General features: G+C 47.5%; 1 long non-coding RNA gene across 1 annotated transcript in view; it reads right to left on the bottom strand.

The window, feature by feature from the left end:
* The window catches only part of LOC146179079 (uncharacterized), a 125,546-nt gene extending 112,410 nt beyond the window's left edge, over positions 1-13,136 (bottom strand). Inside the window, exons 1-2 of the long non-coding RNA XR_014700911.1 lie at positions 12,775-13,136; positions 8,415-8,474 (exon numbers count right to left, since the gene is read on the bottom strand). This is a non-coding gene — a long non-coding RNA (uncharacterized LOC146179079). The remainder of the gene's footprint in view (positions 1-8,414; positions 8,475-12,774) is intronic.
* Positions 13,137-14,385: the final 1,249 nt, after the last annotated feature.

Here is a 14,385-nt window from a genome sequence, read left to right as displayed (position 1 = left end):
TTGGTATCATTCTTAAAGCAGATCTTAATTCAAGCAATTCGCGGGGTATAGGGCTCTCCTCCCGAATAAAATACTTGTGGCCCAACATCAATAAAAAATACACATTTCCTGTGATATGTAAGGACATACACACACGACAAAATGTGTCTGAATAGCAAGTTTTATTATCTTCGACGAGTGCTTCTTTAATCAAAAACTATTAAAGACTCAACAGTTTGTGCCAGGCAAGAATAATTAAAAAAATAATCGCCGATTTGAATAGTTGTTCAAACACGAAGTAGGTGCGTAGCACCGCTTATCCCCGTTATACCTTTCATGCATTACTACACACCTCTGCGATTTGCACTCTCTCCAATATCTTCCCTCAGCTCACGCAAGAGGTGGCCAGGAGTAACAAAAACAAACAGCGCCGACGGTTGCACTTCCAGAACACACGACACACAAACATAAGGCACAAACATTTCGATCGCTGCCCTTGGTCGATGCGCGCGGCCGGCGGTTTCAAAGTGACGTATGTCCAGGCGTCTTCCCGAGAAGATACCGACAGCAGCTCCTCTGCCGCGCATTCTTCCCAGCCCGTGTTTCGCCGCGATTTAAAGCCTCAGCGCCCTTTCTCCTATAACCGAGAGAGAGAGAGAGAGCAGTTAGCGCCGAACCTACAACCACTGCGCTTACGCTGTGCTTTTTAACTGCTCTGGTTGCCTCCTTCGCGGAACGGTCGAAGCGCGACTTTTCCTTAAATCGGACCGGACCGCTAACCGACGGCGTCGCCCGTTTCCATGTGTTCCGTTTGCATTCCTCTTCCAAAGAGCGACCGCCTGCGCGACCTTCATCAATAAACTCGCTTCAAGCTGCCACTTGACCATAGCTGCACCTTCAGAATATCCCCCATGTCAGTGGACCTGCGGTGAACACTTCGTTTCTGGGAGAAGACCGCGAACTTAACTGTCGATTTATGGGCCTCCGGCTTTCCGGTTCTGCCTTCGTAACAGTTGCACTTGAGCACGTCGAGCACGGCGAACCTGCGCAGCAGTGCCAGATCGCCCAGCTTCATTCATTGCGACGCGAAGCAAAAGCACACACGCTTGTGCAACGCTGCCCAAGCATGGAGGAAGATTCTTCCTCCATGTGCCCAAGCGACGGCCGCCACGTCAGCAACCGACAAGCCCCCTTTCTCACTGTCTTACTCCATGCGGTCGCTCCGCCCCATCAGTGTTAACTCGCGTGATGCGGGCGTCTCCACTTTCCCTTCCTCCTCCTAAAGTTCATGGAGAGATGGATGGAAGGAGAGAGAGAGAGCGACTTCTAATACAACTCTGCGGCAGCATCCCCTCCTCAATGCTAAGCCGCGAAACGTGCACGTAGCCACCTTCTCATTCTCCATTTCAAGTTCACGAAAAGATAGTGGGCGGCTTCGGACAAACATCAGCGTAATCCGTGATTGCGGCTAGTAGTGCTACGCACTAAAAAACACATCCTGATTTCATGTGCTGTAGAGGACGTAACTACAGGTTTATTACAAAAAGAGGAGCGATCTATAGATTGGGCATGCTACTCTGCATATGGAAAAGTGAAGAGGGCGACCAAGTCTTGATTAACAACGACGAGAAACGCAAAACGGCGAAATGCTTGCAAACACGTCCGCGAATATGCCATATCATCAACGGACTCCTCACTACGCTAACTAGCAATAACATTACCCGTATTCTTCCAGTCCGAAGATCCTATGTCAGCGGTGCTTACGCCATCACCGTACTCTCTCAATGCCATAATCTAATGCATTTAACTAGCAGACGCCATCTGTAGCGTTTCGTGTCTCTTAAATCAAGTGTTCTACACTTAACTTACAACGGTTAAGTGCAGCAACCACTCCCTCGTGTAATACCCCTTAAATGGGGCCTTTGAAATAGCAATAAATAAATAAACGGTAATGACGCCTTCGTGTCCTGCCCATGCCCATTTTCTCTTCATAATTTTGACTAAAATGTCGCTACCTATGTACCTAACACCACTCAGCTGTCTTTACTCTTCAAGTTACACATATCACTTTCCTTTCCACAGCTCACGGCATTTCCATTAGTTTAACCAGAGCCTTTCAGTAATGTTGTTGGTCAATAAGCTATGACATAAATGGTTATGAACATGAGCTCCCTTCAAAATTGTTTCAGGGACCAGAGCGGCCACTGGGGCGCCACCATCGATCGATTGGTTGGGAGTGGTGGGACGCCCCTGCAGCGTGTAATACGGCTGCAGCTCCAATTCTTGCTGTCATGCCCGCCTTATAATAGCAAACATTTATGAATTTGCTTGAAAATGCCAGGCACTGTACGCACAGAAGATTCGCATTTGCAATTAGCTTCGCACTTAAGTGGTGAAGGCGCTGTCGGAAGAGCCATAGCGCATACTTCACACGTGATCGTTTGGCTGGAGTGTGTATCATTGCAACGCAAATAATGCGGTAGTAAAACATGGCAGGAATTAGTGATGTGCTCATTGACCTAAACATACAAGTCACATCAAACCAATGTGCAGTCAAGCTTAGAACGCACCCTTTAGACACAATTTATTTTACGAGAGAATAAAAAGGGAGTATGTCGTCTAGCGCACTCCCTTGTAAGGGCACCACGTACGTCTAAGCCCTATTATAGATTTTCACTGTGAAATATAAGGAATGCTATACTAGTGACCACACGTTCATAATCTCTCCTGAAATCGTATTTATGTCATGCAGTTAGTGGCGCGGGAGATATTACCCGCTACAGCCGGCGTTTTGATGTTAGCAGTTATAGAGAATAAAACCTCGGTCAAACTTATAATAAATGTTAGAGCTTCGCACGTTTGCTAGTCTTCCGTTGCTGTTAATAGGTGTTCCCTCTTGCCGGCGGTGCAAATGTATCCGAGATCTTGAACTGAATGCGGTGGTCCTACAAGAGGTGGTGCTAGGAAATATGCTACGCCCTTGTTACTTCTTTATGGATTTTTCCTTTTTGAGTGCGTTAGACGGCACTCACCATATCCGTACGGCACATGGGTTGGGCGCCTGGCTTGCAGGCACTCGCTCGAGCTGAACACAAGTGTGACAGCACGTCGAGTGATCCTGCGGTACACTGAGGACTAGTTAGTTATATGAAGGTTCGTGGCGCATAAGAAACTATGGCTATCACGCGGCAAACACTGAGGACTAAGGACTAGGCGGTGTGGAACTTTATAAACGGGGTTTTGAGAGTGTTGCAATGAACGCGCAAAATTTTACACTGGTTTCGACCAAGCGCGGCCTTCAGGTGCTCGATGGCCTTTTAGAAGCACAGTATATTCGGTTTCGGGAGCGACAATTGTCCAGCAGGTAACTCTGTCACTGGTCCACCTTTCACTTATTTGTTGCACATATTGGCGGGGATATGTATTCCATTTTCGTCAGTAGGTTCCACTAATTGTAAACTGAATAAGCTACAGCATGGTACCACTAACTCCACCTGACCCTATATTTGGAGCACCGTAATAAATATAGGCGTGGTTAGGTACGCCTTACAGCATTGTGCTCAGCGATTTATTAAATTGCAAATTATTAGCCCCGAGTAAGCTTGGGATCTCCCTCCCAAGATCAGAGGGTAGGGGTAACGTTAAGAGATAAGAAGCGCGCAGAGTGGGTCAGAGAAATAACTGACATTCTAGTAGAATTCGAAAAAATAGGCATGGGCAGGACATGTAGTGCAAAGAGAGGATAACCGATGGCCGCTTAGGATAACAAACTGGATTCCAAGGAAAGGAAAGCGTAGCAGGGGGCGGCAGAAAGTTAGGTGGGCGGATAAGGTTAAGAAGTTCGCAGGGGTCAAGTGGATGCAGCTAGCACAGAGACGGGTTAATTGGAGAAATATGGGAGAGGCCTTCGCCCTGCAGTGGGTATAGTCAATCTGATGATGATGCTGATGTCATCTGCAGTGTACATTAGCACAGATAAAAAACGTGAGCTCATTATCCGGAATAAAAGGAATAAAAAAAATTGTTCCCAATATATAATACACTGGTGACAGCAATCCAAGATATAAGAAGGCCTCGTAAAGCTTCCAAAAGAAACGCTATAGCGCCCGTTTACAAGCACAGAGAACCGTGTGCTCATCTACAGCTCTATAGTAAGAACCTGTATGGCGATCAAGAAAGAAAAGCATATCTGCCGCTGTCGGCCGAGGTCAATTTTTTTTTGGCAGGGGACCATAAAGACAAGATGACACAACATCAAACGACAACTAGAACAACACTTAATCCCTAGTTCGTGGCTGCAATCATTGCAGACAAATGTGCCCGAATAAATGAGGTACGCAATAGAGTCAGCGCGGCAAAACTAGATTGTGTGCTCCCACACCTATTGGGAAACCGCGCCGCATGCGATAGCGAAGGGCGCAGCGGTTGCGATGCCTGCGCCACTCCGAAAGTTTGCAAACGCTCCCGTGACCTGCTCTCTTCTGTTCACAATTAATTTAGGGCCCTTCCTTACGGTAAGAACGAAAGAAATATATATTTTTTTACTGTAGTTGTGTACGGTGAGTTTCAAATTCCTACAAGAGAGGTAATGGATGCAGATGCGAGGCGCAATATTGTGAGGCGCAAGAGCACTCCGGCTTAATAAATACACCCATTACCTGTTCCTTCATTATGGTTGCAAGACAGCTAACTATGCAATTGAGTATATGGGCCGCGATCGATACCGCACCTCCAGCTGGAGCACAGGGATAATGAATTCGAGTAACCGAAGCGACTCGACTCGCACATTACCGCAGTGCACTCGCTCGTACGTCAGCGACAAGCAGACTGTTCCCTTTATTATTATAACCACCTCACAACTAATGCAGAATTTATGCGGCGGCAGTACAACGGCAGCGGCCATGGCCATGACGACGTGTTTGTATAGGCGACGCGTGCATGCGAATGTAAGCCCCAGATGCTCCAGATTACACTTTTGCAGCTGACGCTGCAGAGGTAGACGTTCCCCATTCACTCCGAATATATCGTGCCTAGAAGTCTAAATATTTTCCACGAAGACGCACATTGAAGGATTAAAATGAGAACGCACCAATTCCAGGGGATGACGCGTCTCAAATTCTCTCGTAGTTTCGCGTTAAACGGGGAACAGAAAGGTTGCTCCTGTAGCCTAAACGACGACCTTCAAATACAAAGACGATAGTATCGCTTGCAGAAACTAATGTATTTACAAAATTGTGCATTTGCATACTTCGACACTATGCCAGTTAAAACGCCAAGAAACAGCGCCACGAACAAACTTCGCAGAGGATCAGTTTGTACGTTGTATAGACGGCCGCCCGCTCCGCCGTCGGCAAACACACCGCCCACGATTGGTGTCAGCGCCAGTGTGAGGCCGCTTTGGACAATGTATAGAGCGCTACCTTAGAGGGGTGAAACTCTTGACTGCCATAAAGCCTTATTGAAGAACTATGCTTATCCTAAACAATTTAGGATACACGTTTCTATGCGTAAATGAGTACTGGTAATGTACCGTTGCTATATTCCTTTCTACTTCGAGATACGGCTGCGCTGTCATCGATAATCTTAAAGTACCTAAATTTCGATTACCTAGGTTTCGAAGAAAATAATTATAACCGATCTAATTATTTGATTAAATGCGATGTAGGTGCGCAAGCACTGCTTACCCCTGCTATACTTTTTATGAATTTTTACGCAAATTTGTCCAACAGCGAGGAAGTACGCTTGATACTGAACACAGCTGATGCGTGGAGGTAAGGACAAGATGCTTTACGGTAAGTCAGGCGGCGCAGAGCAGTGTGTGCGTACACATCTGCTCTCTGTGAAGACCGAGGAGTTACAACAGCCTCGAGGGGAGGAATTTCCACGGCCACATGGGCGACATGCGCCACTTTCTCACTGGCGACAGCCAGCAGTGAAACTGCGTTGCCGTGACGTCATTTCACTGAACAACCTGTACGACTCGCGCGTCACCACCTTTTCTATAGCACTTCAAGTTCATGAAGAAAGGAGGAGGGCTAGCAAAATCATGCGGCTAGTATTGCTAAGAACTCTAAAAAAGTTGCGCTAAAATACTCGAGAACTTGCCGAACTTATAGGTAATCTACACTACATTAGATACAGTCAAGTATCAGTCATGAATTGTCCGGACTGCTAGCTAACAGCTGTCTGTCGTTCAATTTTCGTCAGGCAGCCGAGAAGCACCGTCCACTAGTATACCTCCTAGGCTGGCGGGCGCTTTGAATTATATTCCGAGCGCTTTCTGTGTACTTTTCGCTTTCCTTCCTAATATCGTGGGTTAAACAATGACAAAATATGCAGCTCTAAGTCGTTTCAATCTTGCATCTTCGCTTTTTTTTTTCGTGCATTTCACTATACACGGAAGCGTCCAGAGACCCGAATATGCAAGAGAAACGCTTTGTGCTGGAGCAGCTAACGCTTGTTGTTAATACTCTTAAAAACGCTTTCGTTTCACTTCGAGCGTTTGCCCCGCCGTGGTGGTACAGTGGTAAGACGCCCGGCTACTGTCCGGAATACTCAGGTTCGAGTCCGACCTCGGCTGCGGCGTTTCGATGGAGGCGAAGCGAAGTGGCGTCCGTGTGCTGTGCGATGTCAGCGCACGTTAAAGATCCCCAGGTGGTCGAAATAACTCCGAAGCCCTCCACTACGGCTCCTCTTTCTCCTTTCACTTTAACTCCCACCTTCCTCCCTTCTCTTATGGCGTGGTTCAGGTGTCCACAGACACAAGTGTGACAGATACTGCGCCTTGCCCTTCTTGTGAACCAATTATTATTTCATTTCGAGCGCCCTGTGCGCTAAAAAGATTGCAAAACAGATGATCTTCTGAGCAGCACGAACAAACAATTCGTATACTCGGGGCTCTGGACGCTTCCGAATGTAGTGAAATTCAAGACAAGAAAGCGAGACGCAAAATTCAAACGTCGTACACGTGCGCAGAGAGATTACGTCATTGTTTAGAGCACGATATCGTATTAAGGAATTTAAAAGTACCAAGATGGGGTTTGGAGTCTAACTGAAAATGACCGCCGGCCCAAAAGCTTTTCTGGTGGGCGCGGCTTTTGTGCTGCCCGAAGAATACCAAACGCCGGACAGAGGTCAGAAAGTAGTCCCGTACTGTTCGGGAAAAAAAATCGAATGCATCTATTGCGTCCCACTTAATATAACTTACAACTCCCCGCAGCGCGGCCGCATGCAGCGCTTCCCGGAGGCATGGTGGGGCCGACAAGCGACGCGCTTGAAAACGAAAAGGAAAGGATTTTGCACTTCCAGCACTCAGTCTTCTCCCCTGCGCCGTCTGATCTCGGCGGTGATATAGCGTTATCGCATTGCCGGCGCTTGAGCGTGAATTCCTAGGCGAATGTCGCATTTGATTTTGCTTCTTTCAATTTGTAAAAACCTGATTTCCCCGGCAGAAACATTGGCCCCAGCAAGAAACACCGCCTCTGCAAAGCTGTACACATAGGCTCCTGCGATAAATGGCGAAAACAGATTTCGGTGAGCAGACAACGCAGCTGACACACCTGGCTGCTGGAACATCACAATCATTTCCACTTAGTTTTCAGGCGAGCCGTTTGTCGGCTCCCCCCGCCCCATGATTTGCAGGAAAATACTGGGGCCACACGCTCGGTGCTTGCAAATTATATTGAGCGCGGTAGTACTGGATATGACGTCTGCAACCAGCGGCCTGCTGTCGATAAGCGCTCCGGCGCTTTGGAAGCGGTCGGCATCGGCCTTTCCGGGACATGCGGGAAGCAAAAATACGTGGCCGGCAGCTGAATAGATGTGACAGTCGGTATACTGAAAGATCTATGCGCCCGAAGAAATGGAGGTCAGAATTTGTGTACTGTCGTCTCCCCGACCAAACCTAGCAAGTGTCCAAAATCCTCCCTAAATATTCATCTAAGTTATTCTTTGTTTACTTCGCCTCTCATGAAGCCGTCCATATAATCATGTTCCCTGTTCCTTGTATTGTCCTTGTACCGCCAACTTAAAAGGACAGTCTACAGCCAGAACAGGTAAGAACGCACGGTTAAAAACGAGTAATTTGTTTTAAATTGATCTGAAAATTCAGGTTTTAGCCGATGGTGGCGCCATACTGTGTGCTTTCATTGCTACTAAATGGTATCTGCTTGAAGCGTCTCAAGTGAATATTAAGGTCGTACTCGGAGGTTGTGGTGATTGTGAGAACAGAAGGCAAGCGACTGTTTTGTCGAAGAAGATCGAATACATTATACCCGTATTTGCACAGCATTTTTAAACTCCAAGAAGGTCACAAAAACCGCGGTCGGCGTGCCCGATCGCCTAAAGTTCGACCAGAGACTCAGCATCTGAACAGAACAGTTTGACGCGTCTTGCACCACAAGCAAGATTCAACCACTAACTAAACTTTTACTTACTTGCCTTTAGTCTAGACGGCTCTGCCCACTCCCGCATTTTTCATGGCTTTTTCCAAGTTTCTGGAACAAAGACGCTGGGGCTGACAATCCACGAAACCCATTCCAGGCTTAAAACAAAAACAAAAAAAAACAATATCCCACTTCTTATACCGCCCCAGGGGTTTGGCACAACGAAGCCAGGACCGTGAACAAAACAAACTAAGACTAAGTTGAACTGTCTCTCCCTGCGTAGGTTTCCCAATTCCTCTCTGTAGTGGTTTTCCTCTCTCCCCCTCTATATACGGGCGGCTCCGGATCCGGCTTGCCGGAGCACTGATCGTGCGCCACCATCTTGAAGACGACAACTGAGTTATAATGCAATTATTGCAATTACCTCGCATTGACAGCTGGAAGGGCCCTGCATAAGGGCAATCTAAAAAGACCCGGATGTGCGGCACCGATGACTCCGTATACAGGTGGCGACGTGCGTGGGAGGGCACAAAAACATCGTTGTGGCCATGAGCCACTCAACAGAGAACAAAGAGAAAAATTGGTTGGCTTTTTGGAACCCCTAGAATTAGTTCCGGCATGCAATAAAATAAATATATGAGGTGCTAGTAAAGGGGGGAGAGGAGGGCCACGGAAGAAAACGGAGGTGGCGCAAGTTAACGACCGTCCTTCCACACGTCCCCGCGTTTCTTGCTCCGAGTGTTAACCGCACTCATCCCCAACTAACAAAGCCGTACCGATTTCTGACAGTCCTAAAGCAGTGAGCTTTGATGAATATACGACGATTTATAACTATGCCACAGCGTCATACAGACAACACTTGTTTTGATTTGTATCAGCGTAAAGAAGCCTACATTTTTCTCTGAATAAATTACAGCTGCCTTTATTGTTTATCCTTGTTTTATTCGCCTTTAAAATTGGTTAGTATCGCCAATGACATTGACAGCGCTGTTGCAGGCAGGAATGGTTGTCGGCAACGTTAGTTGTAAGTAACTGTGATACATATCACCGGGTCTATTTAGTTAGTTATTAATTTCATTGTATTTAAAGTTATCTTAGTGACTAAAATATAGTTTTACTATAACTGTGCATCTTAGTTAATGACATATTCTGGACTCAACCCACATTATCCGACAGTCGTGTTCATAGAGGTTCATAAAAACACTGTACTTACAGTATGTTGTATCCAACAGGTCTGTTTTGCAGACACTGATACCATGGATAAAATGACACCGCCACATGCGAAAATGCGTTTTAAATTTTGCTGCCCTGTTTTTCTGCTCCACAACCCAGTGTTCGTTAATTTGGGGTAAGAGGTTTCGGGTGGACGAAAGAGACAGAGAGATAATATATAAGCAGGAAAACTTTGTTGAAAAAGAAAAATCCGCCAACACTGCCTTAGTATTTGGCTTAACAGCTTTAGCTACCTGAGCTGGAAGAAGCGCCATCTAGTTATTGGAGTTTTCGCTACCATTGTGAAATATACCCCTTCTATGCACCTCCTTTATATCCGGTATATGTATTCATTATATCAGAAAGTAAACTTTATATACCTTTTAATAATAATAACCATCGTAATAACTATCTTAAGCTACTCAGAATGCACAATTTGTGCGCGGAATGTCTATCGGTGCGAATGCCACACATATGTCGGGCTTTATTTCAGTTATTAATTTTATCTTCCGGAATACACCAGTTCATTTGACACCACTTCGAACTTTGTGCGTCAAATGGGACACATCCTTTCCAAAACACAAGCAGCCCAATCTACTACTTGGGGAGGAAACGTTTGAATGAAGCATGAAAAATTGTTGAAAATAACTGGCGGTAGCTTAGCTCAGCTAAGCCAGGATATACGTAGCGAGAGTTACCATTTGACGACATCGTTAAGCACTGGTAGACCAGTCGGCCTCAGCGAGTACTTAGAGCTACCATTCGACGACATCGTTAAGCACTGGTACAGGCGCCCAAATCTTTAACTGGCGTGCGCGAGCGGCGACTTTTCTGTGCGTCAGCGCCATATGACGGAGCGAAGTTGGAAACAGGATGAGGCTAAGCGCATGCTCACAAAGCACGCTCAGCAGCTGGACGCGTCGTCTGCCAGGCTGTTCCTTCTTAAGGACGTCACCCCTCCTTATCGCGTTTCGACGAGCAGCCAACGTGAGTAGGCGAATGGTTTTGCTCGTATTTTACGTTCCGAAGAACACCGTCGCAGCAGCCAAGAGAGGAAAGAAAAATGGCTGCTCGTCGAAACGGGATAAGGAGGGGTGACGTCCTTAAGAAGGAACAGCCTGGCAGACGACGCGCGCAGCTGAGCGTGCTTTGTGAGCATGCGCTTAGCCTCATCATGTTTCCAACTTCGCTCCGTCATAGGGCGCTGACGCACAGAAAAGTCGCCGCTCGCGCACGCCAGTTAAAGATTTGGGCGCCTGTACACCGGTCGGCTTCAGCGAGTACTTAGAGCTACCATTCGCAGACATCGTTAAACACTGGTACACCGGTCGGCTTCAGCGAGTACTTAGAGCTACAACTCGACGGCATCGTTAAGCACTGGCACCCCGGTCGGCATCAGCGAGTACTTAGAGCTACAATTTGACGGCATCGTTAAGCACTGGCACCCCGGTCGGCTTCAGCGAGTACTTAGAGCTACCATTCGACGACATCGTTAAGCACTGGTACACCGGTCGGCTTGAGCGAATACTTAGAGCTACCATTCGACGACATCGTTAAGCACTGGTACATCGGTCGGTTTCAGCGAGCACTTAGAGCTACCATTCGACGAAATCGTTAAGCACTGGCACACCGGTCGGCTTCAGCGAGTACTTAGAGCTACAATTTGACGGCATCGTTAAGCACTGGCACCCCGGTCGGCTTCAGCGAGTACTTAGAGCTACCATTCGACGACATCGTTAAGCACTGGTACACCGGTCGGCTTGAGCGAAGACTTAGAGCTACCATTCGACGACATCGTTAAGCACTGGTACATCGGTCGGTTTCAGCGAGCACTTAGAGCTACCATTCGACGAAATCGTTAAGCACTGGCACACCGGTCGGCTTCAGCGAGTACTTAGAGCTACAATTTGACGGCATCGTTAAGCACTGGCACCCTGGTCGGCTTCAGCGAGTACTTAGAGCTACCATTCGACGACATCGTTAAGCACTGGTACACCGGTCGGCTTGAGCGAATACTTAGAGCTACCATTCGACGACATCGTTAAGCACTGGTACATCGGTCGGTTTCAGCGAGTACTTAGAGCTACCATTCGACGACATCGTTAAGCACTGGTACACCGGTCGGCTTGAGCGAATACTTAGAGCTACCATTCGACGACATCGTTAAGCACTGGTACATCGGTCGGTTTCAGCGAGCACTTAGAGCTACCATTCGACGAAATCGTTAAGCACTGGCACACCGGTCGGCTTCAGCGAGTACTTAGAGCTACCATTCGACGACATCGTTAAGCACTGGTACATCGGTCGGTTTCAGCGAGCACTTAGAGCTACCATTCGACGAAATCGTTAAGCACTGGCACATCGGTCGGTTTCAGCGAGTACTTAGAGCTACCATTCGACGAAATCGTTAAGCACTGGCACATCGGTCGGTTTCAGCGAGTACTTAGAGCTACCATTCGACGACATCGTTAAGCACTGGTACACCGGTCGGCTTGAGCGAAGACTTAGAGCTACCATTCGACGACATCGTTAAGCACTGGTACATCGGTCGGTTTCAGCGAGCACTTAGAGCTACCATTCGACGAAATCGTTAAGCACTGGCACCCCGGTCGGCTTCAGCGAGTACTTAGAGCTACCATTCGACGACATCGTTAAGCACTGGCACCCCGGTCGGCATCAGCGAGTACTTAGAGCTACAATTTGACGGCATCGTTAAGCACTGGCACCCCGGTCGGCTTCAGCGAGTACTTAGAGCTACCATTCGGCGACATCGTTAAGCACTGGTACACCGGTCGGCTTGAGCGAATACTTAGAGCTACCATTCGACGACATCGTTAAGCACTGGTACATCGGTCGGTTTCAGCGAGCACTTAGAGCTACCATTCGACGAAATCGTTAAGCACTGGCACACCGGTCGGCTTCAGCGAGTACTTAGAGCTACAATTTGACGGCATCGTTAAGCACTGGCACCCCGGTCGGCTTCAGCGAGTACTTAGAGCTACAATTTGACGGCATCGTTAAGCACTGGTACACCGGTCAGCTCCAGCGAGTACTTATAGCCATGGCTAACACTGTAAATGGCAATCAGTTGTTTAGCAAGAGCACGATTACACGTGTCGCAAACACAAGCTGGTTGGAGCGTTTCGGCAGACCATTCAAAGAAAGCTAGCTCCAAAGATGGATACATGGTTGAACTCACCGTTGTCACGTCCCGCAAACACCACAGCCTTTAGCACATGGAACACACAGAACCACACTCATACTTTACGAAGTCACATTTGCACTGTCTCGCTGCCGATACGCTTGCTGCCAGCTGAACGCCGTGCACTGTCATCAGTTGTGTCCTGAGATTCTTCCCGACTTTATTCTTGTTCCCGTAAGGGTTAGGCATCGGCTCGAAGCATCTGTGGCTACGCGTCTTGACGTTGCCGCTTGACGAGACGTTCTACCCGCTCTTGAGACATCGGCGAAGCACGTTTAGCCGTTTGAGCTTCATTCTTACGAGGACGGGCCTCTTCACGTCAAGCAACGATTTCTTTATAGTCCGAAGCAGCTTCTCGCAGCCGGCGAAGATGCCGCGCGCAGTACAGGCGCTCACCGTATTCTTAAGACCGGAGCACCCGCGCAGCAGCACAGCTGGTGGCCATGGTAACGGCGCATGCTCAGTTCTGGCTCCAGCTGACGACGTCGAACTAGGCTCTGATTAACGTAGTGTAGCTCTCGGTGCAAAAAAAAAAAAAAAAGAAAGAAATCCTTATCTTCAAAATCCTCAAGAACTCATGAAGTAGTACTTCGGGCCGTACACAGTTGTTCGTCGATTAGGTGAATTTCGAGGTGCTGCCTTGCGTAACGCAACAGCCACCATTTCGTTCCTCACGTCCTGACATTGCGACTTAAGCAACAATGCCAGTGATCGCAGAGAACCCTTCATTGTTTCTTCTAACTACATTCATTATCTGCATGCAAAACCTTCCGAAATTCTGTGTACTTGTGCGCAGTTGTTAATTCAGTTCGGGTTTAGCATCGGGACGATGCTTCTTCTCGAAGGGAGGCAGCGTAGCCGAAGAAAAAGCGCGAACGTTTTTTAAGAAAGAATACATTGGTGCGAGTGGTCTCGCGCATGCGCATAATGGGCGGCGCACACTGGCGCGAAACTCGGCTCTGACCCTCATAGTGTAGCTTTAGGCTACAAAAAATGTTCATAATGAGAAGATATGATCAATCGCTACGGCAACGCGGCTGTTTGGTAAGCGAAATTCTGGAGGAATTTTATTACAAGCTCATTTATTCAAGCTTACAAGAAATCGCCCTCTCTCATATGTGTCCAATTACGTCAGAAGCGAATGGCGATGGTATTGCTTTTTTTTGGTGTTTTGCATGTTGACTTGTATTTCATGTTGTATTGCAGTATTTCATGTTGACTTGGTCAGTGACTGCAACTCTTTCTTACTCAACTACCATGCCTGACCAGACGAACCTTCGTCGAACCCTTGACTACAATGTAAGTATGAAATTAACCAAATGAAAAACAAAACATCATAGAATGAAAAATCAAGGAGGTAAAAAGAATTCACTCACACCGCGTCCCACTGTTGGCTGCGACACGCAAACAATGGTGTGACCTGGTCAACAACAAGACGAAGGGGTCTCTTCCTATAATAGGTTTAAAAGCCGTGTCTATGACGTCGATAAAAAGTGACCAATGGCAACGGAACAAAGTAAATCGATTCATATGGTGTAACAGAATGCGCCCCAGGAGACGTGCATGGGTGTGCCTGCGGTGTCACCACCGCGGTTTTGGAAAAGAGCT

The sequence above is a fragment of the Amblyomma maculatum genome, chromosome 9, assembly GCF_055883805.1.
Source record: "Amblyomma maculatum isolate TAMU_Amacu chromosome 9, ASM5588380v1, whole genome shotgun sequence".
In the NCBI taxonomy this organism is placed as follows: domain Eukaryota; kingdom Metazoa; phylum Arthropoda; class Arachnida; order Ixodida; family Ixodidae; genus Amblyomma; species Amblyomma maculatum.
Note: the sequence above shows the minus strand (reverse complement) of the source record. Positions and strands in the feature narration are given on the sequence as shown.